Source organism: Phasianus colchicus, chromosome 2 (assembly GCF_987193195.1).
Source record: "Phasianus colchicus chromosome 2, bPhaCol1.hap1.1, whole genome shotgun sequence".
NCBI classification, from domain to species: Eukaryota; Metazoa; Chordata; class Aves; order Galliformes; family Phasianidae; genus Phasianus; species Phasianus colchicus.
The window spans coordinates 76031703-76042743 of NC_143437.1; the positions used below are offsets into that span (position 1 = coordinate 76031703).

The 11041-nt window shown below is 42.5% G+C and overlaps 1 long non-coding RNA gene across 1 annotated transcript in view; it reads right to left on the reverse strand.

The window, feature by feature from the left end:
* The window catches only part of LOC149919118 (uncharacterized), a 36933-nt gene extending 33107 nt beyond the window's left edge, over positions 1 to 3826 (reverse strand). Inside the window, exon 1 of the long non-coding RNA XR_016464443.1 lies at positions 3597 to 3826. This is a non-coding gene — a long non-coding RNA (uncharacterized LOC149919118). The remainder of the gene's footprint in view (positions 1 to 3596) is intronic.
* Positions 3827 to 11041: the final 7215 nt, after the last annotated feature.

Below are 11041 nucleotides of genomic sequence, written 5' to 3' on the forward strand. Positions count from 1 at the left end.
TACACCATCACAGAAGTGAAAGCAGCTATTTCTGTTTCTTTCCACTGCTCTGAGCACTGTCTGAGAGCCTGAAAATGAATAAGGGTTATAGACATGTCTGAGAGGTCAGGCAGGCCTCCGGTTCCAGTACAGATCAAGAGATGTACTGACCCCCCGGTGCAAAACTGAGCCCTCCTCAAGCAATGGGAGCTTGCTCTGCTGCCAGCAATGTGTGGCCTGGTCCCAGAGGAGCTGTAGGCTCAGTTGGGGATTAACCTCATCAAGCACAGGCTGTCTAGTGAGATCAGACCATCATCAAGGCATCCTCAGCACACAACTTGAGAAGAAGAAAAAGAAGTGCTCTTCACAGCCATTTTATATCTATTTTAGGCTGAAATAAATTGTTCCTGGAAGGTGCCTCTTTGTCTCCACGGGGAGTGGGGACCAGCTCTGGCTCACTGGTGAGCTATCAGATGGCTGGGGTTGGGTGAAAGGAATCCAAACCATCTTGAACAGCTATGTTTGTCTGGGTATTCTGCCAGTCTGTGCGTTGTATCTAGAATTTCCTGGTGCTGTTACTTCCAAGGCATCCAGAGGGGTGTTAGGTGGTGCCTCCCCTACTCTTAATGGTATCTAAAGATTTAAGCCCCAAAAGTTCCTTAAACAAGTCATTCTGTGAGCACTGCTTCTGGCGACTCCTAACCATTTCCTAGGGATTTGTTTACAGCTAAGTTCTCTGATGCCTAGTAACGTACAAATGCCAATTACAACTTCTCCCACACTTGGGGATCTCATAATGATCCACTCCCACGCAAACTGCCTGATGTCAACCAAGAGTTTTGCTGGGGCCTTTCCGCCAGCGGAGGCGTATGCAGTGTGTCTCTTCTAGAGAGCCAGCTCTTTGCCTGATGAGAATTAGCCTAAGAGTTCAAAGATCTGGGTGGGATGGCAGAAATATCCAGTTAGACTTCAGCAAATGCAGCAACCCTCTTAAAAGCACAGGAAGTGCCCATTTGCCATGTGAAAATTTAAGCTAAGAATGCAAATGTTTTTTCCTCTTTGCAATTTCCAAAGAAAAATGTTTTTCACCTCTACCTTTTTTGCCGTTACATCATGCCTTTGATGGCATGGGCTCGGCATATGGTAGGAAGAAGCAGTTGTTTTTGTTATTTAGATACAAAGCACCTTACAGTATGCCGGTAACTGCTGAGTTGGGTGGAGGTTTCCTAGTGGAAAATTGTGCCTCCCTTTCCAAATGAAAAAAAAAAAAAAAAGAGGTACTTGGAAAGATAAAGGGCAATTCAGTCCTTTGTATATTCATATCATAAAACTGAATAAGAAGTAATTACCATATGTGAGGCAACTAGTTCCAACACCCTCTGCAACCTGAATGACATCTTTCTGTGTCATCAAAATAAGACTTACTTGCACAAAACACCTTATCTCAGTCACCTTAGCTCATACATACAAAAGGAGAAGACTAAAGTCTTCTAAATCACATATATCTGCAAAGAAATGAATTACAAGGGCTGGAGTTCCATTTCTTTCTCCAGAACTATTGGCACAAGGACAGGCATGTGATTTTATCCCTAAACAGGGTGTTCCTTAGGCTCCTTGCCAATTTAATTGGCTTATTCATATCCTTCCCTTCCAGATTACCCCAGGGTGATTTACATGTTGGAGGCCTATAAACACTGATGATTCAGTGCATGAAAACCAAAAACATTGTTCAGTGTCTTACAGGGTCCTCACCAGCTTTTGCCCCCAAATTAATTGCTCTTACTGGAACAACCTAACCTATAATCAAACTCTGACATCATCCTAATGCTATACAGAAAAAAAAAATAATAATAATAGTTCTAAAATACAATGAGACTAACGTCATTTATTTATGTTTTGGAGTTTTTTGTTTTGTTTCATTTTTGGTGGTGTTTGTTTGTCTTACTGGTTTTCAGGTATTCTGTAGGAGCAACCACCAAGAAAAAGTGACAAATGGGGAGATACAGATGCTCCCAATCACTTTCTTCAATCTACTGGACATTTGGAAGACAGTCTTCTTTTGATTTGCCTTGAAAAAGCCTCTTATGCTAAGCTCTAAAGAGATGCAAACATGAAGATAAGTTCATTTCCTCTCCCTACAAAACATAACTTTTCTTACAGCGGTTCAGTAGCTACTTCCTGTGGTGTTATTTTGAATGAGTACATGGACTCCCATTGAACGGAGAACCTTCAGATGTTGAACCTGAACTCTGTATTGAGGAAATGTTCTGCAGGACAATTCAGGCCAACTTTACCTCCAGCAAATAACAAAACAAGCATAGGTTGTATTCAGGAACAAAGAAAAGGCTGAGAAATGTTTGTTTTGTCATTCTGTTGATTAAAACCCTGAACTTCCATGTATCTTTTTCTTCCTGCAACATGAACAGCTTTGATAAAATGCAACAGAAAGCTTTACAGAGCATACTTCTCTACATTTTTAATACATGCTATGCTTGTTTCAGTGCTCTCACAAGAAATAGACACTCGGTCTCCCTTCCAGGGAAGATTATTTCATATAATCTGTATAGAGCCCATGATCAAACAGCCCCCATTTCCTCCTTACACTCTATAATCCTGCAGTGTCTTTTTGTAAGAAAACTCCCTGCTTCTAAACCAACCCTACTAACAGCTACACAGCCACAAAAGCAAATCCACCCCTTCCTCTACATTTCCATTTCTGCTTCTAAAAAATTCTCCATGCTCAATGCTCATCTCCCAAAAACCACCAAAGACCATCAACTAGCACTTTTTAATCCATTTCCTAGTAAGATCTACATATTGTCTTTAAAAGCCATCACTTACCTCACAAGGAATTCTCACTATTTGGGTACCTGATTTCCCAACATCTTTGGAATATCAACTGCTAATAAAGTTTGTATTCTTTAATAACAGAGTTTATGCACTTAAATACCTGCCAGAGGATGAGCACATCTGCACCACGCCAGCTGAAGTATTTCAAAGTCCAGCACTTTTAAATCAGCACAAATGCCTTAAAACAAGTTTCCCTGTTTGCACTGAGAGTTGTGGTTGCAGGTGTTACGCACATACAAGCTCTGCCTAGATATTAAAGCTTGCACACAAACTCATTCATATTTGCATTCACTGACTGTGTTTATCTATGAAAAATCTGCAATACATTCGTCATGCCCACACTGACTTTATATAACATGTTCATGCAGAAGTTCCAAGCAACATCACAGAATTATTACCATCCACATATGTAAATGCAAGCAAACCACTCCATGAAGCTTTTAATATATAACATAGGGAGAGCAAGTAGGTAATGAAATGGTGGGAAGAATGAGGGGTGAACACCCTCGAATTAAAGCATATATGTATATAATTTTTCTAAATGGCAGGAATGCTTCACTCCTACTGAATACCTTTAAAACAATTATAGCATATGCAAGCTAGTAAATAAGATTCAGATCTCATAAGAGGTCCACTACAAGACTAGTGTATTTGAGAAGTTGCCTAACAGAGAAATAAGCCCTGCACTCTGCAGGAAACTGGCAACCCTGAGAACGCCACCTCTTTGATCCACCACGAGGAAAGATAATAAGGGTGCATGTACTCACCCTCCTCTGGTTTTCACTTTCTTCAAGGAAAAGAATTCTGCTGATTCAGGGCTCTGGCCATGGCCCGAGAGAATTTCGTTCTTACACTCCCTGCACATCAAATATCTACTTTTTAAAAAGTTCTCAAGATTTTCTGTCTCTTTACTTAATGCAGGCAATTGTAGTAACAGGCGTTTCTTTGTTGCTTGTCACTGAAGTATTTTAAACACTTTATACTTTTGTGTGAAGGAGTCAGCTCTGGCCTTCAGCTCTTTGTTTTCTTTCTAAACCTTATTGAACAGATTGTGCTACTCTGAGATCCTCTCAAGGACAGAATGTTTTCTTTTGCCACGATAACTCCTCTTCTGAATGTCTACAACTTACAACCAAATGCAAAACCAAAGTCCTCTCTTTCATTTATTCTCACTTAGGTTATCCTCATGGCCTTTCAGATGACCATGGATGCATTTTCCTTGGGAATGCCCAGGTGGCAGCTACATATTCACAGCTTATATTGCAACAGGGGCTGACTGCTGCAATAGGTCTGTTCCCTTTCAGTGCCTTCCCTAAAATCCTACAGGTGAGCCACGCAAGCACAGGTATTGCGTAGAGAACCAGCTCCTGCTTCCACTGGAGTCAACAGCAAAACAAAGCAGCCAAGGAGTCAGAGCTTCCCTTTCTTTACTCTTATTTAAATGTCAACCAGCGTTTTATGTGGTTGTTTATTAAATAATAATAACACAATCATGCCCAAAGGCTTCAATTAGGACTGGAAGTCGCTACAGCCGGGTTGTGCCAATGCCAGGGAAGGGGTGGCAGGCTGGGAACAAGCTGCTCTCAGCATGGGGAGCAGCTCTCCTTGGCTGTGTGTGGGAGTTCAGTGAGACCTAGGCTTCCAGAGTCATTTTTTTAATGTCAAGATATACGGTAACCGAGTAGGTATGCAAAAAGGTTTTCTTCAAAGTAGTTGAGCCCACAAAGTAAAAAAGAGAGTATGGAGATGTATATGCTAATTCTGACTAATTAAAGAAAAGCGCTGTACCGGAGCTGTGTAGTCTTCATGAGCTAGTAATAAAACAAAGGGTTGTTTGCCTTCCTTTCACAGCAGTGTAACCTTGGCAAAGCTCAGCTTGCCACAGTGATGCTGCTCCTTACACCAGTGAGAGCACAGGATCAGGCCCGGACCCCTCAGGAAGGTCTGGGAAGCTGATAACAAAACAGAAGGACAAACAGAGGCACATAGGGAAGGCAACTGAAGGGGGGAATGAGAGCAAGCATGTTGCTCTTGGCAGAAAGCAACTGGCAAAAATTAATTGTGTGCTCGGTCTCATGCTCAGCTTTACTTTGTTATGAAATTGTGTTTGTTTTTATTATAGAGGAATATATTTCAGCAGATGAATCTGAGCTGGATAGGCTTTGTGGCAGAAGCATGTTTTATAGGAAGATCTGCATGAAGACAGAGTGGGTTTGTTTCACCAGATCAGACTTAAGAAAGAGTGGCATGAGCTAGAGCTGTCAGAAGAAAGTAGGAAGAAGTAGGGCAGGAAGTGATCAGAGGAAAGCTGGGATCAACCACAGTGTGTGGGAGCACACAAATCCCTAATGAATGATGCAGAACTTCCAAGGGAGGCCTGAAATCAAAGGGAAAAACAGCAGGCACCCATGGGGCACAGTGGTGGTGAAATGCTGCTGGTTAGTGAGGAGATACTATATCTGCTACAATAGGGAAAAGAGACACCTCAAACTAAGTGAAAAGGAGAAGTTCATTACAGAATCGCGGAATGGCTTGGGTTGGAAAGGACCTTAAGCCCACCTATTTCCAACCCCTTGCTGTGGGCAGGGCTGCCACCCATCAGATGAGGCTGTCCAGGGCTCCAACCAACCTGGCCTTGATTGAACACCTCCAGGGATGGGATATCCACAGCTTCTCTGGGCAACCAAATATTAAAGATTCCCTGGGAGAAATGGGTCTTAGAAATACATAGAGGAAGAAAAAACACAGCCAAAAAGCAGCGTGCACCTGAAGGAGAAAGAGAAACAAGGAGTTTGGAAGATGTCAACTTCTCCATGGTGCTAGAGAAACAATAAGAGATTTCCAGCACAAGAAGTCCTCCTCCTGCATTTTGTGAATGGAAAACATGCCCTTAGTTGAGGGGTATTGCATGGGATTGGCAGAGGCGGAAAGAGGTGAAAGTGCAAGAGTGGATTGATGAGAAGCAGAGAAGTGGATGAAGAAGCAGATGTGGAGAAATAACATGGAGCACATCACCTGCCAAATCAGTGATGCAGGAGGGAATCTGCTGAGAGAAAGGAGGTTTTTGAAAACATAAAGGGAGCCAGATACTACCTGAAAAAAAAAAAAAAAAAAAAAGAGAGAGAGAGAGAGAGAAGAATGGAAAAGACAGTTAAGATACTGAAAGAGAAGTTTAACTCTTAGTAAATGATCTGAGAAAATGAGAGTTTTAAATAAAAGAACTCCTCAGTTCTTCATTTTTCTTTGCAGAAAAGTGAGTTTTAAAAAGCAAAATTTTCAGCCGGCTTCCATTCAAAATTTCCAGAGAAGTAACAAGTTTGCAAGTACAAACTTGAGTGGACAGTGAGGTGGGTTGAGAACTGGCTGACTGGCAGAGCACAGAGGGTTGTCATTGGCGGTGCAGAGTCTGGTTGGAGACCTGTAACCAGCGGTGTTCCCCAGGGGTCGGTGCTGGGACCGGTCCTGTTCAACATCTTCATCAATGACCTTGATGAGGGGGTAGTGGCCACCCTCAGCAAGTTTGCTGATGATACGAAGTTGGGAGGATTGGCTGACACGCCTGAAGGCTGTGCTGCCATTCAGCGAGACCTGGACAAGCTGGAGAGCTGGGCAGTAAGGAACCAGATGAGGTTTAACAAAAGCAAGTGTAGAGTCTTGCACCTAGGGAGGAATAATTGCATGCACCGGTACAGGTTGGGGGATGACCTGCTGGAGAGGAGCTCTGCGGAGAGGGACCTGGGTGTCCTGGTGGATGACAGGTTGGCCATGAGCCAGCAGTGTGCCCTTGTGGCCAAAAAGGCCAATGGCACTCTGGGGTGCATTAAAAGGAGCGTGGCCAGCAGGTCGAGGGAGGTGATCCTCCCCCTCTACTCTGCCCTGGTAAGGCCTCATCTGGAGTACTGTGTCCAGTTCTGGGCTCCCCAGTACAAAAAAGACAGGGATCTCTTGGAAAGAGTCCAGCGGAGAGCTACAAAGATGGTGAAGGGCCTGGAGCATCTCCCTATGAGGAAAGGCTGAGTGATCTGAGTCTGTTTAGCCTTGAGAAGAGAAGACTGAGAGGGGACCTGATCCAGGTCTATAAATATCTAAGGTGTGGGGGGCAAAGTGGCGAGGCCAGACTCTTTTCAGCAGTGTGCGGAGACAGGACAAGGGGAAATGGCCAGAAGCTGGAGCATAGGAAGTTCCGCACCAGTGTGCGCAAGAACTTCTTTACAGTGAGGGTGACGGAGCACTGGAACAGGCTGCCCAGGGAGGTTGTGGAGTCTCCTTCTCTGGAGATATTCAAGACCCGCCTGGACGCCTACCTGTGCGACCTGGTGTAGGGATCCTGCTTTGGCAGGGGGGTTGGACTCGATGATCTCTGGAGGTCCCTTCCAACCCCTACGATTCTGTGATTCTGTGATTCTGTGATTCTGTGAAACCAGGCATCCATTTCTTCAGTGCGTGCTCCAAACTAGAGGGGAAGGTCTTGCAAGTGGACAGAATGGAAGGCATCTAACTCTCCTCCTGAATCTGAAGAAACATCTGCATAGTAGCCTCAATTTAAACACACTTCTGAGCGATATCAAAGAGATATTGCTCCTGTACCTGGACTGTGTTGTTAATAGGAAATTGTTAATAAGCCTCAGTTGCAACTTTGTCTTATGCTAGTTTGGTCACTAGCACACTGGCATGGAAGAAAAGCCTGATTGTCACATCTCAGCCCTGAAAAGTTGCATAAGGTCATGGAGGATCTGGGCTCCAGTCCACCCAACAGTTGAGAAGTTGACAACTCTAACTGAGCTTAACTTCAATGGCTCTTAATTCATGGGTTCGGTATTCAGTATTACTCATGTGGTTAACATTTGGCCTGTAATTTCTTTCACCATTCCAGTTCAAAATATTTTTAGTAGACTTGACTATGCACTCTAGCTAATATGCAATACCTTGCTGCTCCTTTATCAGCATAATCACTGAGGAATAGTTGTCTCACACAGATGTAACAAAAACTGTTGAAAAAAGTCTTTGTAGAAGAAAAGTGCTGTTTTCCTTTCTGCTAAAACACTGTGGCAGTTTTCTAAGGTCAAGAAGAAAGCAGAGCTCAGTTTGATGCAGTGTGTCTGTAAAAACTGTCAGGGAACCTATTATAAAAAGTTCAAATACACTTCACAAAGGACAAAGGAAGGAAAATAAAAAGACACAGTGCAGGTGTTGCTTTGTTTTTAAATGTTTGACAGTGAAGTGTAAGGGTGTGCAGCACACAAGGATGTCGCATTGGTTCTTCAGGTCGCAGCAACATTTCTAGCACCTCACGGAAGTGTCTCCTCATATCCAATCATCCCAGTGAACTATAAGATGGTGTAATTCACAAGAGATGGAAAAGTGCACTGTTCCACCCTTTGACAGCGTTGACACCTTCCCAAAATTGCAGAGGCAATTGCAGTAGTCAGAGCTGCAAAGTTTTACTCGCTGTTTCCTAATTATTCTATATCCAGGTTCACACCGTTCTTGCTTATACACCAGTGAGTTAAGTAATTTTCCTTTTATAGCCTCAATGCATTGTCCCGAATATAGGTGAACTAACTCAGATGGGTTATTATCGCTTCTCCTCCTTGCAAGTAAAAAGTTGAGTTTCACTGGGACTTTATTGTTGCCATTTTTTACCACAAATTGACGGCAAGCACTGGCTGGGTCATTCAAAGCAACCATATCCTACATCCCCTTTCCTTAAAATATTAAGCCTTAGGTAAAGAACATTTGAAGATTTGGGTTTTATTTTATTTTCACCCACACTACTGCTGCTGGAATGGAAGAATGCACTGGAATCTCATGGCTCAGACAGTTGCAAGTCAATTTAGGGGAGAGAACTGCCAGTTCCTATATCATCCTTGTCGCTACCACTAACAAAGACCTTAAAATGCTCCTAAATTTATCTCCTCCTTGTGCTTCAGAGAAAAATCAGAGACTTCAACAGTGATTTGACTGGGCCAGCCATTCACAATCCTTAATCTTCTTGCAATAAATAAGCTTTCCATTTTTCTGGGCAGTTCAGTCACCTTTTCTGGACAAGTTCGGGTTTTAATTAATCTTTCCTGAATGCATATGAGCAGTATGTACAGTATTTCAGATGAAATATGTGTTTTTTGATGCCTCTAATATTGGCAAATATACTTTTATACTTATGATAAAAATACCTTAAATCTAAGAAACATCTCTTTTGAAACATCATCTATTGAGGTTACACCAAGCTGCAGGTTCAATTCATAATTTTTATACGCTTTAGCCAGCATAAATCAGTAACTAAATAAGCACAGGTGACCTTCACCAACTCTGGCTTGCACTTCAGTTCCTTTTTATCCATTCTTTTGCTTGCCATGTGTTTATATAGCAAAGCAGATTGAGAAACTCATTGAATTTTTCTTTTGGCTGTTTTTCCCATCTTACAACACCCACTCTAATCCCCATTTTCTCATCGTAATCAACCATTTTTTCACTTGGCACCGCATAAACACTCCACTCAAGTCCTGACAGAACAACTTTTCTGCATTTTGTTTACACAATCAGCAAACACAGTGACTGTCTGATACATCAGCAAGAAATCTTCGATACGTATGGCCAAAATGGATTGGAATGGCAGACTACATACACTTTAGGTGGCTTTTCCTCACTTAGGGCAAGACAGAACAAGGCCCAGAGAAGAGCTCAGCTAACTGGAGGTCACATGCTTGTGAGCACAGCCTGTTAATGAGAAATGAGACATTGTTAAATGGGAGGAATGTGATCAACACAAAAGAAAATAAAAGGACTGCGATGTGACCTCTGCATCAAATGAATAGGATGTCTTGAGGAAAAGGAAGGGGAAGCAGAGTCAAGGTGGAATTGAAGAGAATGAGAGGAAGACAGAGTAAAAACTGTGGAGGAATGGAGCAATAGAAGAAGGAAGGGAAAGAAAAGATAAAGACTAACATTCATGCAACTATATTTTCCCCGCAGTCCCAAAGCAGTACACAGAAGGGTTGCTTCTCTCCTCCAGTTCAGAAATGCAAAGGTCAAAATGTTGTCCTACATCTGGACCTGTTCTTTTAGCAGGTGTCGTGCTTGAAGTGCAGATCCAATAAAATCTAGTTGTAAATATGCTCTCTCATTCCCAGCATTAATAAAATTTGTGGATGGCACTTATTTTTAAAACATGCCTATAACATACAGTTTAATTTTAAAAGCACCCTATGCAGTACATAATGGGACATTGCAAATTGGTTATATAATAAGTAGAAGAAAGAACAACATAAACAGTGGTTTGCAGCCTTGACCCTATGGTGTTTCCTGCCACAATGAAAGTAAAAACACATGTTCTCTGACAACCATCAAACACTTTGTCACTGCTATTGGACACTTTGCTGCCTTAGGGTTTGTCTACATGCAAAGCTACATTGGTTTAGCTGGGTTTAATTTACTGCAAAGGGCTGTGTGAATTCTTATTTTGACTTAAATCAGACTTATTTCAGTTCAGTTGAACAAATTAAAGGTCAGATGAAGCCTGAGTAACTGTTGATTAGGACAATCATGGTTCTAATCAATTGCTTACAATTATAGTTGCTGCCTAGCAAAGCTTGCTTTCTAGTAGCTTATCTTGATGAAGTTTTGCTTGATTCCCTAGACTGTCTTAATTGACTGCAATTGCACCTGAATGGTTCTCAGAATCTGGTGTCACTGAGTTAATGTAAATGAATCTTTCCTCCTGCAGAAGGCAGAGAGCATGTGTGTGTGTGCACATGAAGTACATACACAAGACAGCACTGGGAAAATGCTGGTTTTTCCAAAAATTAACTGAATTTTTTCAATACAGGTTGACCAGACTGTTCGTGGATGCCTCACCACCAGAGACACTCAAGGTCAGGCTGGAACGATGCTGAGAGATCTGATCTAGCTGTAGGTGTCCCTAATCACAGAATCACAGAATGCCAGGGATTGGAAGGGACCATGAAAGATCATCTAGTCCAATCCCCCTGCTGGAGCAGGAATAACTAGATCAGGTCTCACAGGACCTGCATCCAGGCAGGTTTTGAACGTCTCCAGAAAAGGAGACCCCCACAACCTCTCTCGCCAGCCTATTCCCTCTGTTACCCTTAATGTGAAGAAGCTTTTCTCATATTTATGTGGAATCTCATATGTTCCAGCTTGCACCCATTGCCCCTTGTCCTATCATTTGATGCCACTGAGATGAACCTGGCTC